General features: G+C 47.8%; 4 non-coding genes across 4 annotated transcripts; all 4 read left to right on the forward strand.

Moving 5' to 3' along the window:
• The first annotated feature begins 8,668 nt into the window (after positions 1 to 8,668).
• Positions 8,669 to 8,860, forward strand: LOC141229688 (U2 spliceosomal RNA). Its single transcript, XR_012296336.1, has one exon. It is a non-coding gene; the product is annotated as a U2 spliceosomal RNA (small nuclear RNA).
• Positions 8,861 to 9,972: 1,112 nt separating this feature from the next.
• Positions 9,973 to 10,163, forward strand: LOC141229550 (U2 spliceosomal RNA). Its single transcript, XR_012296209.1, has one exon. It is a non-coding gene; the product is annotated as a U2 spliceosomal RNA (small nuclear RNA).
• A 1,109-nt stretch (positions 10,164 to 11,272) lies between these two features.
• On the forward strand, positions 11,273 to 11,463 carry LOC141229633 (U2 spliceosomal RNA). Its single transcript, XR_012296288.1, has one exon. It is a non-coding gene; the product is annotated as a U2 spliceosomal RNA (small nuclear RNA).
• A 1,115-nt stretch (positions 11,464 to 12,578) lies between these two features.
• LOC141229622 (U2 spliceosomal RNA) lies at positions 12,579 to 12,769 on the forward strand. The gene has a single exon (XR_012296277.1). It is a non-coding gene; the product is annotated as a U2 spliceosomal RNA (small nuclear RNA).
• The last annotated feature ends 892 nt before the right edge of the window (positions 12,770 to 13,661 follow it).

Below are 13,661 nucleotides of genomic sequence, written 5' to 3' on the forward strand. Positions count from 1 at the left end.
CTCCCACTCCAGCCAGGAACAGGCTCGGTTGTACCTGCACATTTCTAAGTGGGAGTACCGTCGGCCTGCTCCTCTGAAATGGGATGTATGTAGTGCATGCAGTCTATCTGAGCTCAGTTCCACACTCCATCCTTACCTGGGAGTGGAATATCACACCTCTGGGTTGAGGTGCAATACCCCTGTAGCAGCCGAATCCTCAGGGTGCTACATTCCCCCCTGGTAAATCACAGCACGTCCTCGGGCTGTAAGACATAAATAACACCAAAAACATACAAAATTTTTCATATAAACATATAAAACATAATATATATATAAAACTTTTCATATCAACATTCTCGTCGTCTCTTGTTTCAAGTTCCCCCTCCGGACACTGTGCACCGTGTGTCCGGGAAAAGTGCGACAGTCTCTTTGAAAAACTGGTTTTCTATAAAACCGGTAGGGGGCGCTTTAGGACGCGCAACTATTTACAGGGGAAGTTGGCCGCTCTCAGTCCTCGGCCAGTTAGAGGGAAGGGAATGGCTGCTCACAGTCCTCAGCCTGTAGGATGAAGGGGTTAACGGGTAAACAGTTCACTGGTCCCAACGGGGACTATTTTAGCAGCAACGGTTCACTGTGCCCCGACGGGCAACTATATACAGTCTCTACTCCCGTCCTCAACGACGGCTCCCTCCTGCTTTTTCTTGGTATGGTGTTGCTTCAGACCCGTCCGGGTCCTCTGGCTCCTCCTCCCCGTACCGCAACTCCTCCTCCGTCAAGCGGTGTACGTGGAGGGCGTAAGGTCCTTTGGCACACTTGTGCCGGGTGAAAGTGACCTCGTCTCAGACGTAGAGGTCACGGCCTTTGTGACCCTCCGGCAGGTGGGACTCGACGTCTCTGCGGGTCACAAAAACGTCACCGCGGTTGTTACGGTCCCGAATAAAGCCCCACCCATGCTGCGGGTTGAACTTTATCACCGTCCCGATGGTGCGGGGACAGTGCGCTGCACGGGGGTTCCTCCTAGTCCGGCTCTTCTGCTCCGCACTCCGGATTTGGGCCTGTTGTTCTCTGACCCGCCTCTCCTCCCGTTCTCTCGTAAACTCTGCTAGCTGCTGACGACAACACTCAGTACGCTCAGCGGCGACTGCCCGAGTTTCCTGAGTGAACCCCATTAAATCTTCTCCGGTGGGGTCCCACTCAAACTGTGCTTCCGCTAGCGGGGGCGAGATCCGTGCCACGGGCTTCGGAGCCGGAATCAGGGGTTCATCCAGGGGTCTTAGTCTCTGCTGCCGTTCCAGCTCATGGTATCCTTCGGGCCAGATGAAGGGCCGCCCGTCCGGCCATGTGAGCTGGCTGAAGAGGTCCTCCCCCAGGTGTGGCACCCTTGGTATTGCGGGCGCGGGCGCGGTGGTGGTGGCGCCCGGGTTGCCCAGGCCTTGCGGCCAGGCCTGGGGCACCTGGAGGGTGAAGGGCACCGTTAGGACGGCGGCGCCCTGGGCTACTTGGCCCTGCGACCAGGCCGGGGGCTCCGCGGAGGTAGGGGGCGCTGTTGGTATTGCGGCGCCCGGGGGTACTAGGCCTTGCGACCAGGCTGGTGGTAATTCCTGCTTTGTCACGCTCCGGATCGAGGCACGTGACGTCACAGGGGTCGCTGCGGCGGCTTCCGGTCGGGGCCTAGTCCATAGCGGTGACGTGGCGGCTACGGGCACAGCAGGGGGACTTTCGGGCTCTGCGACGGGGAGCTGGGGCAGGTGAGCGGTGTCACGGCTTGGGGTATAGGCGTCCCCTTTACCTGCCTCCATGCGTTCGGCTCCCTCCTCGGCGCCGTCTCCGGCCTTGGGTCCTCCCGCGCCATCCTCAGAGGCGGTCTGCTTCCTCTTCCAGGGTAGCGTGCTCCGTTGACTGGTCTCTGCTTGCTGGGCCATCTCCCGGCTCCACTCCGCCAGTATCTCACGCTGTACCCGGGCCATCCTCCGTGCGAGGCCCTCCAGGGCAGTTTGTGCACACTCCCGGTCTCGGGGGAGCTGCGCTAAGATCTCCGCTAGACCTAGCGGGGTTGTGGACTCTAGCAGGCTCCTGACCATCGGGTCGGGTTTGCTCTGCTCTGCTTCCGGCAGGCTCCTGGCCAGCGGGCCGGTGCTGCTCTGCCCTCCTTCCTCGGTCTCTAGCAGACTCCTGGCCAGCGGGCCGGTGCTGTTCTGCTTTCTCTCCATCTCCGGGTAAGCTCCTCCGCTACTCCTCGTTAGACCTCTTGCCTCCGGGTGCGCTCGCTCCAGACTGCTCCAAGCGACACCCATCTTTTCTCTTCTCTTTCGTCTCCTCCCCCTTAGAGGGCGGTCCCGGGGCAACTCGGTGACTGTCAGCTCCAGGGGGAGTTCTTTCACGCTGACAGACACCTCCAGCATCACAGTCTCTGTTGGTGGGGGCGGTTTCCACTTTTGGCGCCATTTTCTGTCCTGGCCCACGATGGGAGGTGGCCTCCTGCCCTCCTTTGGCACGCCCATAATGGCGTCCGCTGCTCTACCAAGGCGGGAAATCTGCGGTTTTGGCGGGAATCGCTTCCCAGTGGCGGGAAACTCTGCAGATGGCGGGAACAAGTTGGAAATGGCGGACAATCGGCGGGAAACGACTGGTGATGGAGTCCGATGGCGTGGACCCTCCGGAACCGGCGGGAGACTTCTTTCTGAGGTAAACTTGCACTTTTCTTCAGGCACGCAGTACCCGGGTGTTGCGGGCACGTAATCCTGCCGACTACGCCAAAGTTGACGCGCCCCCTGGGACATATTCCTTTCTGAGGGGAATACCCGGCACCGGATCAGATGGGGGGTTGTAGTCTCCGAGCGGCGGTGACCCGGTCCCGTGCCCAGGGCGTCAAGCTCAGTGTTATGTGGCAGCTTTACAGATGTTACTAAAGTTCTTTTGTGTCGACTACGCCACCCGTTGGGATGCGGTCACTGTGGCCGCCGCTGCAGCAGGGTCCGCTGAGGCTGATGGTGGGTGCGCAGCTTGGTGGGATAACCCCCAACGGGAGGGGTATAGCCTCAGGGGGTCAGGTGCAGAGGATGGGGGTTGTGGTGGTGCGGTGCAGCCGGCAATGAAGACAGACTCGGGTTGTGCAGTTAAGGGTGTTTACTTACTGCAGATGTTGTACTGGTCACTCCAGCTGCTAGTGACCACCCGAGCCGTGCTGCGTCCACCAGGTCCTGGATCCAGCCAACCCCCAAACAAGTCCGGAGCGTGGCCCTGAGCTCTCCCTCTGTCCTTTCTTCAGCCGTCCCCACCAGGGATTCACCTAGGTCCAGCTCCCTCGGGCCTTCTTTTGGGACACCCTTGGCCCTGGGTTCACTGACCCTCCATGTGGTGTGCCTTCGGGGTGAATGTAGTGGGTGACCGTGACAGACACTGCCCACGGTCTCCGGTCTCTGGCTGGGGAATGTCTTTACCCCCACCAGCTTGGGTTCCGGTACCCTGATGCTGACTCCTCACCCGGTGTTCTAATTTGGGTTCTTGGGTCCCTTCAGTCTTCCCCCTCTGGGTCTTTCTCTTTCTTCCTCCTCTCTCTCTCTAGGGCTCTGCTCTGCTCCTCTTCCTGATTCTGACAGACTGACCTGTCCTCTGCATCTCACCCTGATTCTAGTTGGTGCCCTCCTTATATATCCCTCTATGTGTGAGCTCAGGTGACCAGCACCCAATGAGCTCCTAACACTACCCAGACTGCTCCCCCTATCTGCCCCTACACTACATGGGATGTACCACCCCCCTCCCACTCCAGCCAGGAACAGGCTCGGTTGTACCTGCACATTTCTAAGTGGGAGTACCGTCGGCCTGCTCCTCTGAAATGGGATGTATGTAGTGTATGCAGTCTATCTGAGCTCAGTTCCACACTCCATCCTTACCTGGGAGTGGAATATCACACCTCTGGGTTGAGGTGCAATACCCCTGTAGCAGCCGAATCCTCAGGGTGCTACAGATGTCTTGAAGAACATTAATGGCTTGAAGGTAACGGATGTATTGGCACTGCAGGATTTTCAGAAACAAGGAATTTATGATATCACTTTTGTTTCTTTGAGTATTTGCCAGAGAGTCTACATGGAGTTGGTACGAATGAAGGAAGAAAAGGAATTGAAATGCCTAGAGTTTATTGCACTGGAACCTCTGTTCCAGCAGACATATAAGTATGTGGTTGTGCACATGTATAACCCTAAAGTTCCGGATGAGACTGTTTCCAATTTTTTAGCTCGGTATTGTAGTGAGGTTAAATTTTTGGGAAGAATGAAGAACAAATACAATTATCTAAATGGCAAGAGGAGATATGTTGTAAAACTGAGACCGGATGATAGAGCTATTGGGGGTGCCAAGAGCATTCCTGCACAGTTTTCTATCGGAGGAGAAAGGGGATTTTGTTTTTATAATGGACAGATGGAATATTGTAGGAAGTGTCATGAGTTTGGACATGTTCAGAAAGATTGTCCAGTGCAAGGTGATGTTTGTAGAGGTTGTGGGAAATCTGGGCATGTTGCAAGTGGTTGCCCAATGAATAAGGTGTGTGATTTGTGTGGACATGCAGATCACCTTGCAAGGAAATGTAGATTGTGGGCTCAGATTCCTAGGTCACAGGTGGACGCTGAAGAGAGGCAGAAGAAGACTCGGCAGGAAAGTGGGGAGGAGGGCGAAGGCTCAGACTCAGAGGGGGAAAGCCAAAAACAAGATGGTGGTAGGGGAAGAGACCATGCGGTGCCCAAGATGGAGGAAAAGGGGCGGAGCCAGAAGAAAGTTGGTTTGAGGGAGGGGCTGGAAGTAATAAACAAAGTAGCTGATGTGCATGGCCCGGGTGATGGGATGGATTTGTCTAATATGGCGGAGTCAGTGAATCCTGTTTTGGGAAGAGATGGGGGTGAGGAAATGGAGGTTTTGGAGGAGGAGGATTCTGATTCGGATGGAACTATAACCCCTCAGCAGCGTGATAGGGTTAACAGTGATTGGAGTGAAAATGAGGAGGAAGATGATGGCAAGGAGGAGAGTTATGCCTCCGTGATTAAAAGAAGTAAGGTGGAGGGGTGTTGGTCTGGGGGGCAGGAAGATCCAGTCTCCCTAAGACCAGGTTATTCTAACAGGGACTCGAGTTCTGAGTCGCCTGATATACGTAGAAAAGTGGGTGGCAGGAGTGGGTTTTCTCCTGGTTCATGATGGATCGGGTATGGTGGAGATTTTTTCCTGTTGTTATGATGGCGTTGTGTGTTGCTTCTCTGAATGTACGAGGGATTGGTTCTGCTTGTAGGAGAGCAGGGATACTGGAGTACATTGAGAGTGTGAATGCAGATATTGTCTGTCTGCAGGAATGTGTAATTAAATCTGCCCCGCATGAGAGTGAGTGGAATAAGGGGCAATCTTTTTGGTCCCCATGCTCAGAAAACAGGAATGAAGGGGTGGGCATTTTACTGTGTAATTCCAGTCTAAAGGTTTTAGAGTTTAAAGTAATCATACCTGGGAGATGTTTGTTTTTATTAGTGGATTTTTTAGGTCAGCGGGTACGGGTTTTTAATGTTTATGCCCCTGCTGATAAACAAGCAAGAGTTGGGTTTTTGGAGTCTCTAAAGTTGTTTTTACCAGGCAGAGACTTCACTATAGTGGCTGGAGATTTTAATTGTGTCAGATCCGCAAAAGATCGTAAGAGCTCTACGGAAGGTAGGACTGATGTTACGTCTAATATTTTAAATCAGATTGTGCAGGATTTACGCTACACGGATGCTGGTCTGATGGTTGGGCCAAGTGATAAGTTCACATACATATCAGATAGTGGACGTAGTGTTTCCCGAATTGACTATGTTTTTATGTCTGAAGGGATTAAGGTGGCCAAGTGCAACCACGTGATGACGACTTTTTCTGACCACAAGATGATAGTGGTAGATCTGTGTATAGCTGAGTCCCTGGCTTTTGGAAAGGGACTCTGGAAGCTGAACGTAAGCCTGCTGGAAGAGGAGAGTGTTAAGGTTGGTTTTAATAAAGTGTTTTTGTCTTGTGTGTCTGAACAGCACCTTTTTAAAGATTTGCTAGAGTGGTGGGACTGGGCTAAGGAGAAATTTGCATGTTATTTTAAAGGGGTGTGTTTTAGGAGAGCGAAAGCCAAAAGGGATCATGATGCTGCTGTTATTTCAAAATTGGAAGTACTCCATAAGTTTAAGAGAGCGGGGATGGAGGTGGATAAAGAGATTGCAGATTTGAAGGACGAACTGAAGAAGATACTTATTGAAAAAGGGAAGACTATTATGTTTAAGGCAAAAATAAAGCACATGGAGGAAAATGAGCAATGTTCGAGATACTTTTTTAAAAAATGTTTTAAACCTAAAGGGGTTTTTAAGTCTGTTTTTTCTCCTGCAGGGGAGGTATCTGGGGATGAGATGATTGGCAGTATTCTTTCCTTTTATGAAACACTCTTCTCTAACGATAGTAGAGCCAGTGATGCGGAAATTAATGATTATTGCAAAGTATTAACTAATAATATTCCTGAGGAGAAAATTGGGTTTTTAAGTGAGGAGGTTGGGAAAGATGAAATTAGACGGGCAGTGGATGGCTTGGCGAAAGGCAAGACGCCAGGCTGTGATGGTCTTCCTGCTGAATTTTATGTTAGATTTTGGGATATTATAGGTGTGGAGTTTTCCGGGTGGTGCAATATGGTTTTACTCATGGGATTTTATCGGTTTCTATGCGTAGGGGGATTGTTACGCTGATTCATAAGAAAGGGGACATGAGGGATATTAAAAATTGGAGGCCCATAACATTGTTAAACAGTGATTACAAAATTATTTCTAAAATTGTGGCTGGTAGACTGGCAGATGTGATAGGTGATATGGTGGGGGAGTATCAGGCATGTGCAGTGCCTGGTAGGAAAATTTCAGATAATTTGCTGCTTCTAAGAGACTTAATTTATCAGGCTAATTTGAATAAGAATGCTCTTTTGTTACAGTCGGTGGACCTGGAGAAAGCCTTTGATAAAATATCACATAGATTTTTGTTCTCTGCTTTAAGTCACCTTGGTGTTCCGGATAAATTATTGATGGTCATTAAGAGTTTTTATTGTGGGGTCAGTAGCCAGATTTTAGTTAATGGGCATGTGAGTTCCAGTTTTAATATTTTATCGGGAGTTAGGCAGGGTTGTCCCCTGTCACCAATTCTTTTTATCTGTGTGGTGGAGGCCCTTTTAAAAAGTGTGCAAGTTGACAAGTGTGTGGCTGGTGTTTTTATTCCTGGGGGATCCGGGGGTCCAGTCAAGTCTTTAAGTTATATGGATGATATTGTTTTTACTTGTGGTTCACAGGCGGATCTCAATAGAGTGAATTTGCACGTAAGGATTTTTTGTTGTGTGGCTGGTATGGCGGTGAATTGGGGAAAGTGCCAGCTTTGTAACTTTGGGAGGCAGGTTGAGGTTAACGTGGCAGGAGTGGAGAGTAGGGAGGAAATTGAGGTTCTTGGTGTCATCTTTGAGAAGGAACTGAAAGGGAAAAGCAGCCTGAAGATTCTAGAAGACAAAATGGATCAGAAGTTGAACTTTTGGAAACTAAGGAACCTGTCGCTGAGAGGGAAAGTGCTGGTAATCAAGTCTGTGATTCTCCCGCTTCTGCTGTACACTGCTTTGATTTTCCCACCTGCTGTGCTTTGGACAAAGAGAGTGACAAGGAAACTGTTTGTGTTTTTTTGGGGATCCAAAATGGAGAAACTAAGAAGAGGAATGGTTATGTGTTCTGTGGAAAATGGGGGTTGTGATTTTCCTAACATTGACTTATTTTTAAGAATGCATTATTTTTTGAACATTTATAAATTATCCCAGTGCAATAACAGGACTGCGGACATGTGCAAATATTTAGCAGGACGGCTTTTCCAGAAATGGAGCTGGTGTGAGAAGGATTTAAGAAAACCAGTTTCGTTTGTGATACCGTTTTTTTATGTGGTGCTTAGGTCCTTCTATGATCAAAATGGGATAAGCTCCATGGTTAGACCGGACAAAAAACTGATTGTCTCAGGTATTAAGAAGAAGGAGATGTTATGTGATGTGCCGTTTTGTAATAATGCACAGTCTGGACAGGTGTGGAAGCTTTTTTTCATGCGTGGAATCAGCAACAGACAGAAGGATGTAACCTGGATGGCGTTGCATGGATGCTTGCCAACAAGGGCTTTTTTGAATGACCGGGGGATAAAGGTTCAAGAACTATGTCCTAGGGAAGGTTGCAATAAGGTGGAAACAATACAGCATATTTTTTGGGACTGTTTTTTTGCTAAAAAAGTTTTTACCTTGTTGTCACGTATGTTTGTTGCTTTAGTTGGTTTTCATTGTTTCGATTTTGAAAGGATTTTAATAGGTCAAGATTTTAAGTACTCGCAAAGGAAGCGGGCAAGCTGGATTATTTTTGTCATATATAAAGAGGTTTTATGGGACGTTCGGAATTTGGTGATTTTTAAAAAGATTGTTTTTTCCCCCATGGAATGCAGAAAGATTTTCCTTGCTAGACTGTTTTATGCCTATTTATTGGATAAAAAGAAGTATGGTGAGACAGCAGCAGAAGCACTCTGGAACTTTTCACATTGGACTTCTTACAGTAAGTAACAGTTAATTGCAGGGTTGTGTTTTTTGGGATTTTGTTTTTGTTTTTCCGAATGATGATTTGAGAACCCGTTATGTGAATATGCGCTATGATGCATAAATTAATGTGGGTCTTAATCTGAGGAAAAAAAAAAATCTGTTCTTATCAGTTTAATATCTGATACGTCCCCTATCTGGGGACCATATATTAAATGGATTTTTAGAACAGGGAGATGGAAAAAGAGCTTGCTCTGTCCACTCCACGCATTGACCTGGTATTGCAGTATCTCCAGGACCGGTGCACCCCTTCTTTAATGCAGTTTCTAAAATCAGAAAGAATTGAATTCAATGTTTTTTGTTCATTTTGCTTGTTTGTCGGATTTTGGGATGGACTCTTTGGCTTTGCTTTTCTTCTCCTCATTGGATTTTTCATGTTCAAAGTTGCAGAAGCCAGATTACAAGCTCATTTTGGTTCAACTTCAGCAACTGTGCATTGCATTGCCATGTAATGTAATGCAATGCTATCTTTCTAGCTCTCCCTTTTTACTTCCTTTTGGATAAACAGACATATTAGGCAAGCATTTTGGAGCTTTCACCTAAATAACTACAGGTGGTGAGATAAGCTGCACAATATAATTGACCTTTCAGTATATTGTTGCACACACACCATCTATTTAGCAAATGCCCTTGTTATCAACAGCAGCCTTTTAAACTCACCTGAGCTAACAGGTATGTGCGCTGGTTACTCTGCTGCGCTTAAAATTTCTTTTTTGGTTTGCTACAATGCCTTTTCTGAAACGTTGTCTCCCTCTGCTGGAACACTGACTTCTTTCATTTAATGCCTGCAGACTATAAAAGAGAACCCAACCCAAAAAGTTTGGTTGATTAGTCTGTGGCATTCTGTTAAACTGTTGCTTATGGCGGTCTCTGTGAGCTTCTCAGCGACATTCAGCCAGCCAGGTATCCTGCCTGCAGTAGATGGAATGTGGCAATGGAACGCTGGCTGCGCGTGTCATAATAGGCTCTGAGCCTTTATATACCTGTGCACAGCAGCAGCCACCTTCAGTCTGCTGCTGGAAAGCCAGCAGCAGCAGCAGGAGAGGTATGTAATCAGCAGCCCTCCTGCTAAGGGTAGACAGCTGCTCGTTCCACCCCACCCCCCGCCTTAATTGGTTCTCCTCCCTTCCAACGGTGTTGAGGCGGGTGGGAACAGCAGGGGGTGAAGGTGCTGTGTTTAAAGAGGTGGAGTTATGCAGATCTAAAACGCGTGGATTGCAGCAGCAGCAAGCCGAAAAGTGCAGGCATGTAAGGGATCTAGAGGTTGACAACATGTCTTCTTAACGGGAGTCCAGGAGCTCATCTCCACAAATGGACTTTTCAGGATCCTTGGGTGGCTCCGTAGTTTGAAACCAATTCTGGTTATCGCTTCTCGGCCTTTTGGCTAAGATCAAGTGTAGTATCTGTTCTTATCAGTTTAATATCTGATACGTCCCCTATCTGGGGACCATATATTAAATGGATTTTTAGAACAGGGAGATGGAAAAAGAGCTTGCTCTGTCCACTCCACGCATTGACCTGGTATTGCAGTATCTCCAGGACCGGTGCACCCCTTCTTTAATGCAGTTTCTAAAATCAGAAAGTATTGAATTCAATGTTTTTTGTTCATTTTGCTTGTTTGTCGGATTTTGGGATGGACTCTTTGGCTTTGCTTTTCTTCTCCTCATTGGATTTTTCATGTTCAAAGTTGCAGAAGCCAGATGACAAGCTCATTTTGGTTCAACTTCAGCAACTGTGCATTGCATTGCCATGTAATGTAACGCAATGCTATCTTTCTAGCTCTCCCTCTTTACTTCCTTTTGGATAAACAGACATATTAGGCAAGCATTTTGGAGCTTTCACCTAAATAACTACAGGTGGTGAGATAAGCTGCACAATATAATTGACCTTTCAGTATATTGTTGCACACACACCATCTATTTAGCAAATGCCCTTGTTATCAACAGCAGCCTTTTAAACTCACCTGAGCTAACAGGTATGTGCGCTGGTTACTCTGCTGTGCTTAAAATTTCTTTTTTGGTTTGCTACAATGCCTTTTCTGAAACGTTGTCTCCCTCTGCTGGAACACTGACTTCTTTCAATTAATGCCTGCAGACTATAAAAGAGAACCCAACCCAAAAAGTTTGGTTGATTAGTCTGTGGCATTCTGTTAAACTGTTGCTTATGGCGGTCTCTGTGAGCTTCTCAGCGACATTCAGCCAGCCAGGTATCCTGCCTGCAGTAGATGGAATGTGGCAATGGAACGCTGGCTGCGCGTGTCATAATAGGCTCTGAGCCTTTATATACCTGCGCACAGCAGCAGCCACCTTCAGTCTGCTGCTGGACAGCCAGCAGCAGCAGGAGAGGTAAGTAATCAGCAGCCCTCCTGCTAAGGGTAGACAGCTGCTCGTTCCACCCCACCCCCCGCCTTAATTGGTTCTCCTCCCTTCCAACGGTGTTGAGGCGGGTGGGAACAGCAGGGGGTGAGGGTGCTGTGTTTAAAGAGGTGGAGTTATGCAGATCTAAAACGCGTGGATTGCAGCAGCAGCAAGCCAAAAAGTGCAGGCATGTAAGGGATCTAGAGGTTGACAACATGTCTTCTTAACGGGAGTCCAGGAGCTCATCTCCACAAATGGACTCTTCAGGATCCTTGGGTGGCTCCGTAGTTCGAAACCAATTCTGGTTATCGCTTCTCGGCCTTTCGGCTAAGATCAAGTGTAGTATCTGTTCTTATCAGTTTAATATCTGATACGTCCCCTATCTGGGGACCATATATTAAATGGATTTTTAGAACAGGGAGATGGAAAAAGAGCTTGCTCTGTCCACTCCACGCATTGACCTGGTATTGCAGTATCTCCAGGACCGGTGCACCCCTTCTTTAATGCAGTTTCTAAAATCAGAAAGTATTGAATTCAATGTTTTTTGTTCATTTTGCTTGTTTGTCGGATTTTGGGATGGACTCTTTGGCTTTGCTTTTCTTCTCCTCATTGGATTTTTCATGTTCAAAGTTGCAGAAGCCAGATGACAAGCTCATTTTGGTTCAACTTCAGCAACTGTGCATTGCATTGCCATGTAATGTAACGCAATGCTATCTTTCTAGCTCTCCCTCTTTACTTCCTTTTGGATAAACAGACATATTAGGCAAGCATTTTGGAGCTTTCACCTAAATAACTACAGGTGGTGAGATAAGCTGCACAATATAATTGACCTTTCAGTATATTGTTGCACACACACCATCTATTTAGCAAATGCCCTTGTTATCAACAGCAGCCTTTTAAACTCACCTGAGCTAACAGGTATGTGCGCTGGTTACTCTGCTGCGCTTAAAATTTCTTTTTTGGTTTGCTACAATGCCTTTTCTGAAACGTTGTCTCCTTCTGCTGGAACACTGACTTCTTTCATTTAATGCCTGCAGACTATAAAAGAGAACCCAACCCAAAAAGTTTGGTTGATTAGTCTGTGGCATTCTGTTAAACTGTTGCTTATGGCGGTCTCTGTGAGCTTCTCAGCGACATTCAGCCAGCCAGGTATCCTGCCTGCAGTAGATGGAATGTGGCAATGGAACGCTGGCTGCGCGTGTCATAATAGGCTCTGAGCCTTTATATACCTGTGCACAGCAGCAGCCACCTTCAGTCTGCTGCTGGACAGCCAGCAGCAGCAGCAGCAGGAGAGGTATGTAATCAGGAGCCCTCCTGCTAAGGGTAGACAGCTGCTCGTTCCACCCCACCCCCCGCCTTAATTGGTTCTCCTCCCTTCCAACGGTGTTGAGGCGGGTGGGAACAGCAGGGGGTGAAGGTGCTGTGTTTAAAGAGGTGGAGTTATGCAGATCTAAAACGCGTGGATTGCAGCAGCAGCAAGCCGAAAAGTGCAGGCATGTAAGGGATCTAGAGGTTGACAACATGTCTTCTTAACGGGAGTCCAGGAGCTCATCTCCACAAATGGACTTTTCAGGATCCTTGGGTGGCTCCGTAGTTTGAAACCAATTCTGGTTATCGCTTCTCGGCCTTTTGGCTAAGATCAAGTGTAGTATCTGTTCTTATCAGTTTAATATCTGATACGTCCCCTATCTGGGGACCATATATTAAATGGATTTTTAGAACAGGGAGATGGAAAAAGAGCTTGCTCTGTCCACTCCACGCATTGACCTGGAATTGCAGTATCTCCAGGACCGGTGCACCCCTTCTTTAATGCAGTTTCTAAAATCAGAAAGAATTGAATTCAATGTTTTTTGTTCATTTTGCTTGTTTGTCGGATTTTGGGATGGACTCTTTGGCTTTGCTTTTCTTCTCCTCATTGGATTTTTCATGTTCAAAGTTGCAGAAGCCAGATTACAAGCTCATTTTGGTTCAACTTCAGCAACTGTGCATTGCATTGCCATGTAATGTGATGCAATGCTATCTTTCTAGCTCTCCCTTTTTACTTCCTTTTGGATAAACAGACATATTAGGCAAGCATTTTGGAGCTTTCACCTAAATAACTACAGGTGGTGAGATAAGCTGCACAATATAATTGACCTTTCAGTATATTGTTGCACACACACCATCTATTTAGCAAATGCCCTTGTTATCAACAGCAGCCTTTTAAACTCACCTGAGCTAACAGGTATGTGCGCTGGTTACTCTGCTGCGCTTAAAATTTCTTTTTTGGTTTGCTACAATGCCTTTTCTGAAACGTTGTCTCCTTCTGCTGGAACACTGACTTCTTTCATTTAATGCCTGCAGACTATAAAAGAGAACCCAACCCAAAAAGTTTGGTTGATTAGTCTGTGGCATTCTGTTAAACTGTTGCTTATGGCGGTCTCTGTGAGCTTCTCAGCGACATTCAGCCAGCCAGGTATCCTGCCTGCAGTAGATGGAATGTGGCAATGGAACGCTGGCTGCGCGTGTCATAATAGGCTCTGAGCCTTTATATACCTGTGCACAGCAGCAGCCACCTTCAGTCTGCTGCTGGACAGCCAGCAGCAGCAGCAGCAGGAGAGGTATGTAATCAGGAGCCCTCCTGCTAAGGGTAGACAGCTGCTCGTTCCACCCCACCCCCCGCCTTAATTGGTTCTCCTCCCTTCCAACGGTGTTGA

Source organism: Phyllobates terribilis, unplaced genomic scaffold (genome assembly GCF_046119375.1).
Source record: "Phyllobates terribilis strain yellow unplaced genomic scaffold, ASM4611937v1 Scaffold_487__1_contigs__length_1357975, whole genome shotgun sequence".
Lineage (NCBI taxonomy): Eukaryota > Metazoa > Chordata > Amphibia > Anura > Dendrobatidae > Phyllobates > Phyllobates terribilis.